This window comes from Carica papaya, chromosome 4 (genome assembly GCF_054855325.1).
Source record: "Carica papaya isolate Zhongbai chromosome 4, ASM5485532v1, whole genome shotgun sequence".
In the NCBI taxonomy this organism is placed as follows: domain Eukaryota; kingdom Viridiplantae; phylum Streptophyta; class Magnoliopsida; order Brassicales; family Caricaceae; genus Carica; species Carica papaya.
The window spans coordinates 26,489,787-26,499,124 of record NC_142312.1 but is presented as its reverse complement, the minus strand read 5'-3'; the positions used below and the strand labels follow the sequence as shown (position 1 = coordinate 26,499,124).

Sequence of the window (9,338 nt, the reverse complement as noted above, 5' to 3'; positions counted from 1 at the left end):
TACAAATAATGGCGCTAGGTTTTCAAGGCGTGTATGATTGCGGCAAGCTCCAAGTCATGGGTAGGATAGTTCTTCTCATGATTCTTTAGCTGTCTGGACCCATATGCTATAACCTTTCCATGCTGCATCAGGACACAACCCAGGCCCAGATAGGAGGCATCACTATAAACTGTATACCCTCCTGATCCACTCAGTAGAGCCAGCACGGGTGCAGTAGTCAGTCGCTTCTTCAATTCTAAAAAACTCCTTTCGCAGTCTTCATTCCATTCAAACTTTGCATTCTTCTTTGTGAGTCGGGTTAGAGGAGCTGCTAGGCTAGAGAACCCTTCGATGAACCGACGGTAATAACCTGCCATCCCTAGAAAGCTGCAAATTTCCTTAACTGTTTTCAGCCTTTCCCAACCAAGTACCGCTTCAACATTTTCAAGGTTCACTGATACCCCTTCCTTCGATATAACATGTCCCAGGAAGGCGGTTTGCTCAAGCCAGAATCCACACTTGCTCAACTTTGCATACAACTTCTTTTCCTTGAGGACCTGTAGGACTTGGGCAAGATGATGAGCATGTTCTTCTCTACTTTTTGAGCAGACTAAGATATCATCGATGAACACGATGACAAATTGATCCAAGAACTCTCTGAAGATCCTGTTCATTAGATCCATAAAGATGGCCGGGGCGTTGGTTAGCCCAAACGGCATGACCAGGAACTCGTAGTGTCCGTACCTGGTTCGGAATGTCGTCTTGGGGATGTCTTCTGTTCTTATCTTTACTTGATGGTAACCTGATCGTAGATCTATTTTAGAAAAGACCTGTGCACCCTGCAACTGATTGAAAAGGTCATCAATCCGGGGAAGAGGGTATTTGTTCTTAATTGTTACCTTGTTTATCCCTTTGTAATTAATGCACAGTCTCAACGTTCCATCTCCCTTCCTTACAAAAGTAACTCCGGCACCCCAAGGGGAAACGCTGTGTCTAATGAAACCACTGTCTTGTAACTCAGTGATATGTTTTCTTAGTTCTTCCATCTTAATGCGGCTCATTCGGTAAGGAGCAACCGAGATGGGCTGGGTACCTGGCTGTAAGTCTATGGTGAATTCGACCTCTCTGTCCACTGGTAGACCAGGCAATTCATCCGAAAATACGTCTGGAAAGTCTCGGACTACTGGAATCTCTTGGATACAAACTTCTTTCTTGGGTTTACCTAGTTAGAGAAAATACAAGATTAAAGCACTGGGAATTAAGAAAACTTGCCATCAAGGAAAATCAATACTGAATGATTTTATTAACTTGTAAATGGCTCCTCATTGGGAGGATTAAATACAACCTTTTTATTAAAGTAGTCTATGGTGGCGTGGTACGCCGCTAGCCAATCCATTCCTAGGATTACATCAAAATCCCCCGTGTCTAACCTTATCAGGTCTACCCTCAGTTTCCTATCTGCTATCTCTATGGCACATGCCCTGTAGATAACCTCTCCTAGCAATGTCTCCCCCCCAGCGGTAGATACAAGCAATAATGAATCAACTCTATCAGGTGATACACAAATTTTGGAAGCAAGAACATGTGAAACAAAAGATGTGATGCACCAGTGTCAAACAAAACATGAGCAATGTGGCCAGAGATAGTATACATACCATGTACCACGTCCGGGTTTGCGTCGGCATCCTTCTGGGTAAGGTTGTAAACTCTGCCCTAGATTGGAGGCCGTATTTGATTTTGGTTCCTCGGGCATTCCCTTGCATAGTGCTGGGCACTACCGCATATGCGACAGGTGTTGCTGAGGCGGTAGCAGGGTCGGTCCCCGTGATCCCTGCCGTAGCATTGGTAGATCTTCCCACGTGCTGCCCCTGTAGCCTGAGGAGGGGCCTGGATGGCGGGTCTGGGCCTCTTACTGGGTTGGACAGGCGCGGTAGGTGCTGGTCTGCAGAGCGGGGCTGAGGGTCGGAAACTCCCCGCTAGCTGAGGGTGGGTATCAAAGCTCCTTTCTATGATCTGCGCCTTTGCCAGGACTGCTGAATATGTCTCGAGCTCCATTACCAGTAAGTGCTGTCTGATCTCCGGGCGGAGACCTCACTGGAATTTTCTGGCCTTTCGGCCCTCATCCATCAATGTCTCCGGGGCATGTCGGCCCAACTCCAGGAACTTACGGGCATACTCCGACACTGTCATGTTTCCCTGGACCAATTGAGCAAACTCCACTTCTTTTAGGTGTTGGATGTGTTTAGGGAGATACTCCGCGTGGAAGGCCGTTAAGAACTACTCCCAAGTAGCTGGTGTAGGCAGGGTGGTCCGCTTGAGCTCTCACCAGCGTACTGCTTCCCCTACCAGCATGTAGGAGGCAATGGCAGCCCTCTGCTCAGGAACTACTCCCAAGGTCTCGAAAGCTCTCTCAGTCTCTGCCAGCCAGTATTGGGCCTCTTCAAAAGAGGATCCCCCTGCAAAAGTAGAAGGGTTCAGTCTTCTGTACCTCTCTATGAAGCCGGGGTCGATCAAGGAAGGTGCGGGGTCCCGAGGTAGAGGGACTGGGGCCGACTGAGGGTGAACTAGGGGACCCTGTGGTGGCACCTGCTGATGTGGTGGGGGACTGGAATGTGCTGTGGCGGTGCCTGGTGGTACCGTGGCTGTGGTACCGGGTCGTAGTGCGGCTGTGGTGCCGGGTGGTACTGTGGAGGAGCAGGCTCCTGCCGGGGTGGCTCGGGATCAGCCTGCTGTAGCGGGGGCTCAACCTGCGATAGTAGAGGAGGTCCGGGTAACTCCCTTCTCTCCTCTCGCCTTTGCTGGGCAGCTACGAGAGCTTCTACCATCTCAAATAGTCTGTCTAAATCCTCCCGAAGCGAATTATCTTGGGCCGCTCGGTTTAGTGGGGGCCTTCCTCTCCTCATTTCCGTGTACCTGCATTCACAAGGAATGGTTGAGTAACGATCTATCGGTGAGTATTTCTCTAAGGCTCTATCGTGTAAGGGATGGGTCCGAGGAATGCGGCTCTGATACCAACTGTAACGGCCCCAGAATTTTGAAATGAAATATGTGTATTAAAAAGGTCAAATGCGGAAGCGGAATAAAAATTTGATTAACATCCCTTACACTAAAACCAAAAACGTGCTCAAAATATAAAAGAACAAACTAACTAAAAGAGAAACTCGAAAATAAAAGCTATAAATAAATATAACTACGGAGTCTTCAGGCGTCCCCTTCGCCGTCTTCCTGCGGAACGAGCTCGGAAACAATGTCTTCCTGATCTGAAATGATTAAATAAGGAATGAGCTACACCAGCCTAGTAAAGACATCACACTATCTCACCGTCACGGAGGTAAAGGTGGGTAGAAAACACAAAAAGACCAATAGAGCATAATTTACAACAACTTCTTTTATCAATAATAAAATCCTTTACTATCCACTTACCTCGGTGAAATTCATAAAACAATACACGAAAGCAGTAACATTATCATTGTCATGAAATCATATGAGCTGTATAACATAATACTTATCACACCTTTGCAATTCAATCATTACACAACATATTTTTCCTCATTTTCCAGCCTACTAGTATCCATGGGGATCCATAGGGGTCCCGCTACCCGTGAACTCTTAACACTTGCAATCAGATTCCAGGGCTGTCCCCATACCCCGTCCGGTATGGGCGCCAAAACTATAAACCTCAATACCCCGTCCGGTATGAGGGTGAAACGGGCCGTCCCCATACCCTGTCCGATATGGGCGCCAAAACACATAAGGTCTCCATACCCTGTCCGGTATGAGAGACCACTATCCCGATAGGGTTCCCTACGGACCCGGTCCGTCCACCATCTCCCAGGATATCTAGTCAGGTTGACCACATTATACAATTATCAATTTACATAGCCTTTCATTCCCCTTTTCCTCAGTCAGCATCATCAATTCACACACAAACAAGCAAACTAGTAATTTATGCCAAATAAGACAACATACAACATCGGGTTCTCAGTCATTCAACCCATAATCAATAAAACAGTGATATATGCACACGAAACTATGAAATGAAAATATCAGACCTCATACTGCATTTAAAACCGTAAAATAGGCCAAACAACAGCTAACAGACAAACAAACCAGACTCGGGCTCCATTAGCGACCTTAAACAATTTCACACATCTGTTGATTCATGAAATACCGTTTTATCATTTATTGAACTTTAATACCGTGATAGGAAATAGGGTGAGGGGTCCTTACTTGTTTCGGGGTCCGAATACGGCTCTACAGTGCGCCAGCAGGGTGTACCTAATTTTCCTGAATTTTTTCTGGGGAATTGAAGCGCATTACTGGTACCTGCACGTATCCCAAAAAATCCCAAATTAGACTCAGGGCTCCTTTCGGCCAATATCGCAATTTCGGCACGGCGGCTCCGCCGTGCTCCGGCGAGTGGCGGCGATTCACCTCGGGTTGGCCGTTTTCGGCCGTTTCCGGCGGAATTCGGCCACACTTGCATCGGTCCCTGTGATAAAACAACCCTAGGGCCTTCGGGGGGCAAAAAAATTACGAAAAACCGAAGCTTACCGACGGCGGTGCTCTCGGGTGCGGCGGTTCTCCGGCGAGGTTCGTGTTTTGGTGATTTGGCTTCGATCAACCTGTAGAGAAAAGAATGGTGATCACGGTGATATAAAAATTGTATCAAACGGAGGCCGGGAAGGGCCTCATCGGAGGCAAAAACCGAGGAGGAGCGCGGCGGCGCCGCTGGGTTTCGGCCGTGTTTTCCGGCCATTTGGCCGGGATTTTGGCTCCGATTTGGCCACAGGGAAACTCAGTATTGAAAAACGAGTTGGGGGTATGAAATTTACCTCGATCGGCGGTCGGAAAACTCCCCGGTGCAGCGGCGGGTGGCGGCGACCGGCTCCTCCGGTGTCTGGTTCGTCTTCTCCGGCGAGGGCAGGTGGCTAGGGTTTTTGTGGTCAGGTGTGGGGGTTCTATTTATACCCTTTTGCTTTTTGATCACAGCCGTCTATTTTGATTAAATCTGGGCCGTCCGTGCGCGATTAAATCTGGACCGTCCGTGCGCGTGCATCTGGGCCATCCGTGCGCTTGCATCTGGGCCGTCCGTGCGCACGCTTAATCTGGGCCGTCCGTGCACGCGGGGACGCATCTGGGCCGTCCGATCGCGCGCACGCGGATCGCCCACGTGGCCCGTTCCCGGGTCGACGTGGTCTTGCCACGCGGCAAGTCCTGGTTGGCCAGGGCTGCTGACTGGGCCGCTGATGTGGCTACTGACGTGGCGCTGACGGGGCATAATTTTTCTAAATTGCGTTTTGACCCCCGGTTTCCGATTTTCTTTTCAAAAATACCCTCAGAATCCTAATTTTCACCCCTTTTTCCCAAAATCAATTTTAATTAAATCGAAATAATATTTTTACCTAATTTTACAATTATTGTTATTTTTATTTTTATTAAATTAAATTAAAATAAACTAAATAAAATAAAACAAATAAAAATAAAATTAATAATAATCATAATAAAATTTTAAAATTATTGGGCGTTACAGTTTGGTTGTACAGGTCCGGCCGAATAAGTTCACAGTGACTTTTCAATTTCTTCTAACTTTCTCTCACTAACCCGCGTTCAAATCCGAGCTCTGATATCATTTGTTGGTGAAAATTAATCCCTGAAACATGCACAATTACACCAAAGTAAAAAGTATGAAAAAGAACGCAAGTATTTTTCGTGGTTCAGTAATGTGCTTACATCTACGGATAAGACCAACAAAAAAAAAATCTACTATGTAATGTGAGAGTACATCACCAATAAGTTGACAAACCTATTTATAGATAGATTAGTAGAGTTCTTCACAAATAAAAACTTTATAAGATATACATTAACTATTTTTCATGATGAATACAAAAAAAAATTCAAATAAATTATTCATAAAATACAGATAAATATCGTCAAAATTCAAGACACATCAACATAACCCAGAGTGATATATATATATATATACACACATTAACGTCGTCTTTTGTTTCTAGCAATAAAGAAGTAATTATATTGAATTTTGTTTTTCAACTTTACTTGAACATCTAACATGTAATTGCCTAAACAATAGTTAGAGTGTTTGATTTTAAATTTATTTTATTTTTATTTAACTCTTAGATTTTAGGTTAGTACATTAATTGACGTTAGTGAAAATTTAGATATTTGATGCATAATCAAATTAAATTTTTTAATATCTTATTAATTTAATAATTAAGGGTTTATATTTCACAAACTTATTTTTAAAATTTCCTAATTTGAACGTAAAAGGAAAAGGAAAGGAGGCATCAAGTTAATGGGTTAATATTCCAAACTCCCGTCCATTTTCAGGTGCAATGTAAGACAACTTGTGCAGCCCAAGAAATTTGATCCATAAAAAAGTATTCTTTTTGTATAAATAAATTAGAGGTTAACTAAGTTTTTTAAGACCGGTGTTACTATTTAATTAAGAAAATTTAATTATTATAAAATATTATTTTTATATAAAAATATAATAAATTTATTAAAATTTATTTTAATTTAGTCAATGCAACTTCACCAACATATTAATAAATTAAATATGTAATTCCAATCACTTACAAAATAATAAAATTTATATTTATAGTAAAATTTGAACTCTTAACTTATAAATAATATACAAAAATCTCAATTAGTTGTAGGTATCAAAATTAGACCATACCATTATTAGAAATAACATTATCGGACATTATTAGCTGGTAATTTGGAAATTTGTTCATATTCTTAACACTCTTTAACTTAAGAAGCCACAAAATTAGTAAAAAGGTAATTATTTAAAAAACAATAATTTCCATAAAATTCATTTATAAAATTTGCATTAATTTTAGTATAAAAAAAGTTGCAATTATTTAGAAAACTATAAAATCAACATTATATAAAAAATTTTAATGTAAAATTCAAATAATATACTATAAATTCTACCAAATGAGATAACATAAAACAGAGCAAGTAGAAGAAATTCACTCTTTCAAAATTAATACAATTACAAATTGATGAGATTTTTCTCATCTTATTACACCAATCCAAATCGACATATATATCAATAAACATAGATCAACCAAAAAATAAAAAATAAAGGAAAAAGAAAAACCCAATTACAAATTGCATGGAACATAAAACCTCAATTAATTATAGATTATTTTAAGTTATTAGGCTCATCATTTGTTGGGTGTTTTTATGAAACCCACATGTGATGAGTTAGAAACCTTTGTAAGGGTTAGCAGATCATTAGCAGTCCAGCATCTTGAATCTTCTCTGTGGTAGAAATACCCTAAACACTTGCAGTCTCTGCTACATTTCTTCTCACAATCAGCCTCCTTGATTCTATCTCCCTTGTTGAATTTGCTCATGAAATGGTCAACTCCTTCAATTTTATAGTAATGGAAATCACTCCGTTTGCAAGAAGTCAACTTCTTGGCCTCACAGCTCTTGCTCCAACCCAGCAACCCATTGGGCGACGGACAGGCGACGCACTGGCTCTCCTCACAGACTCCGAAACTCCCACATCGTTCAGGTAATTGACACTCGGTGTCCCAGAGGAAAGAAGGCTCTCTTTTGAACATCGTGAAGGTTTCTTCCCAGGCGCCATTGTCGACCTTGTCGTAGAAAGTGAAGAGCTTTACATTCCCGTCAATCCCAAGTCTGAGGAATGTAAGTGTGCTGTTGTACTTGGGTCTGGCTAAAATAACACCGCCGCCGAAGTCTGTGTTGGATTCTTTCAAATCGAAGTTTAAAACCCAAGCGAAATTCTCATCTGTTTCTGGCGAGCTGGTGAGTGTTGCGTTTGCCAAGATGCCATTTTTAGAAGCAGAGATGAAAGATGATGTGAAATAGACGAGAGATTTAGCAGAGTTTGGACTCTTGAAATACAGAGCTACTCTTTTGGGTTCCAACACTAAACTATACGCTCCATTGGCGTTGACTTTTTCTGATGCGCGGCTGACCAATTTTGTGACACCACCGACACGAAGAGATTGACCCACTAAGAGAGTATCAGTTGGGGAATCAAAGCTCTGCCAAATGAAATTACCCTTTGAGTCGTGGAGCACCATGTTGCCATTTGAGAGCAGTTTGAAACCCACAACACCTTTGTTGGCTGTGTTGGTTTGCCAGGCGATTGTGCCGTCGGCGTCGGCGAGGACGAGGTTACCGTCGGTGCCGAGAGAGAAGGTGGCGTTTTCGCCGACGGGTCGGCCTCTGTTGGCTTCCCAAACCCAACGGAACAAGGATTCTGATCGGGTGGTGGCCATTCGAAGAGCGAGAGTGTAGGCATTGGGAGTGGTGTTGTAAAAAGCGAGTTGGAACGGTGAGTTGAAAATGCTTAGAACTCGGTAGTTTCCATCGTATTCGACAATGAAAGGCCCGAATTCTCCTTCGTTGACAAATCTGAAAGTTTCAGAAGGAGGAACAGCGGATTGAGCAATGCAAGAAAAGGCTGCTACAAGAAAAACAAAAAGAAACGAGGGAGCCAAGGAAGAAGAAGAAGAAGCCATGTTTGGGCGAGGATAGGAAATGCAAGAAGCAGAGAGGAGTGGATTGTTGGGAAAATGGAGTTGCAGCCATATTTGTAGAGGCCAGATCCTGATGTTTCAATAAATTATTTGTTATGTTCTATAATGTGATACAAAATTGACCTGATCTGATTTGGTCAAATTTATCAGATAACGTGTTTTTGTTGTTTCTTGAAATGTAAAGTGTTTCGTGTGATGGGGTTCTTTGTGTTCTAATAATTTAAATTAGTCTGGAGCCTTGGCTCTAAATATTTTTGTAATTATTTTATAGAAAACGGATTTCTTATGCTCAAAATCTAGAGGAGTGATATTAAAAATAATTATTTATTATTTTAATTGTTTAAATAAATTTTTTAGTAAAAATAAATAATTAAACTACTTTAACCTGTAATTTAATTATAGATCTATAATTAAATTATTATGTTAAAAAGATAATCAGCCCAATTATAATTATCAAACCTATATTTGCACCATTAATTATAAAAGTATCCAAAGTCTAAATAATTTATTATGTGCAAACATATTTGTTTAATTATTGATATTTTGTCAATATGTAGACTTTTCTTTCACTATAACCATAATAATATTATAATGTAATATAATATATGAAAATATATAAATAATCACAAAGATAAAAAATAATATTACAAATAAAATAAGAAATAGATAACATAGTAGATTTCAAATTTGATTTGACTTTTTAATACATATTAGAGTTAATTAAATGAGAATTCTATTTTGGTTTACAATTTTCATTGTATTATTTTTAATTTAGAAAGTATTTTAGAAAAATAGGAAGAGAGGCAAAATACT

At 41.1% G+C, this 9,338-nt stretch overlaps 1 pseudogene; it reads right to left on the bottom strand.

Annotated features, from left to right (window-relative positions):
• Positions 1 to 6,964: 6,964 nt before the first annotated feature.
• LOC110810942 (epidermis-specific secreted glycoprotein EP1 pseudogene) lies at positions 6,965 to 8,579 on the bottom strand (annotated as a pseudogene).
• Between the last annotated feature and the right edge of the window lie 759 nt (positions 8,580 to 9,338).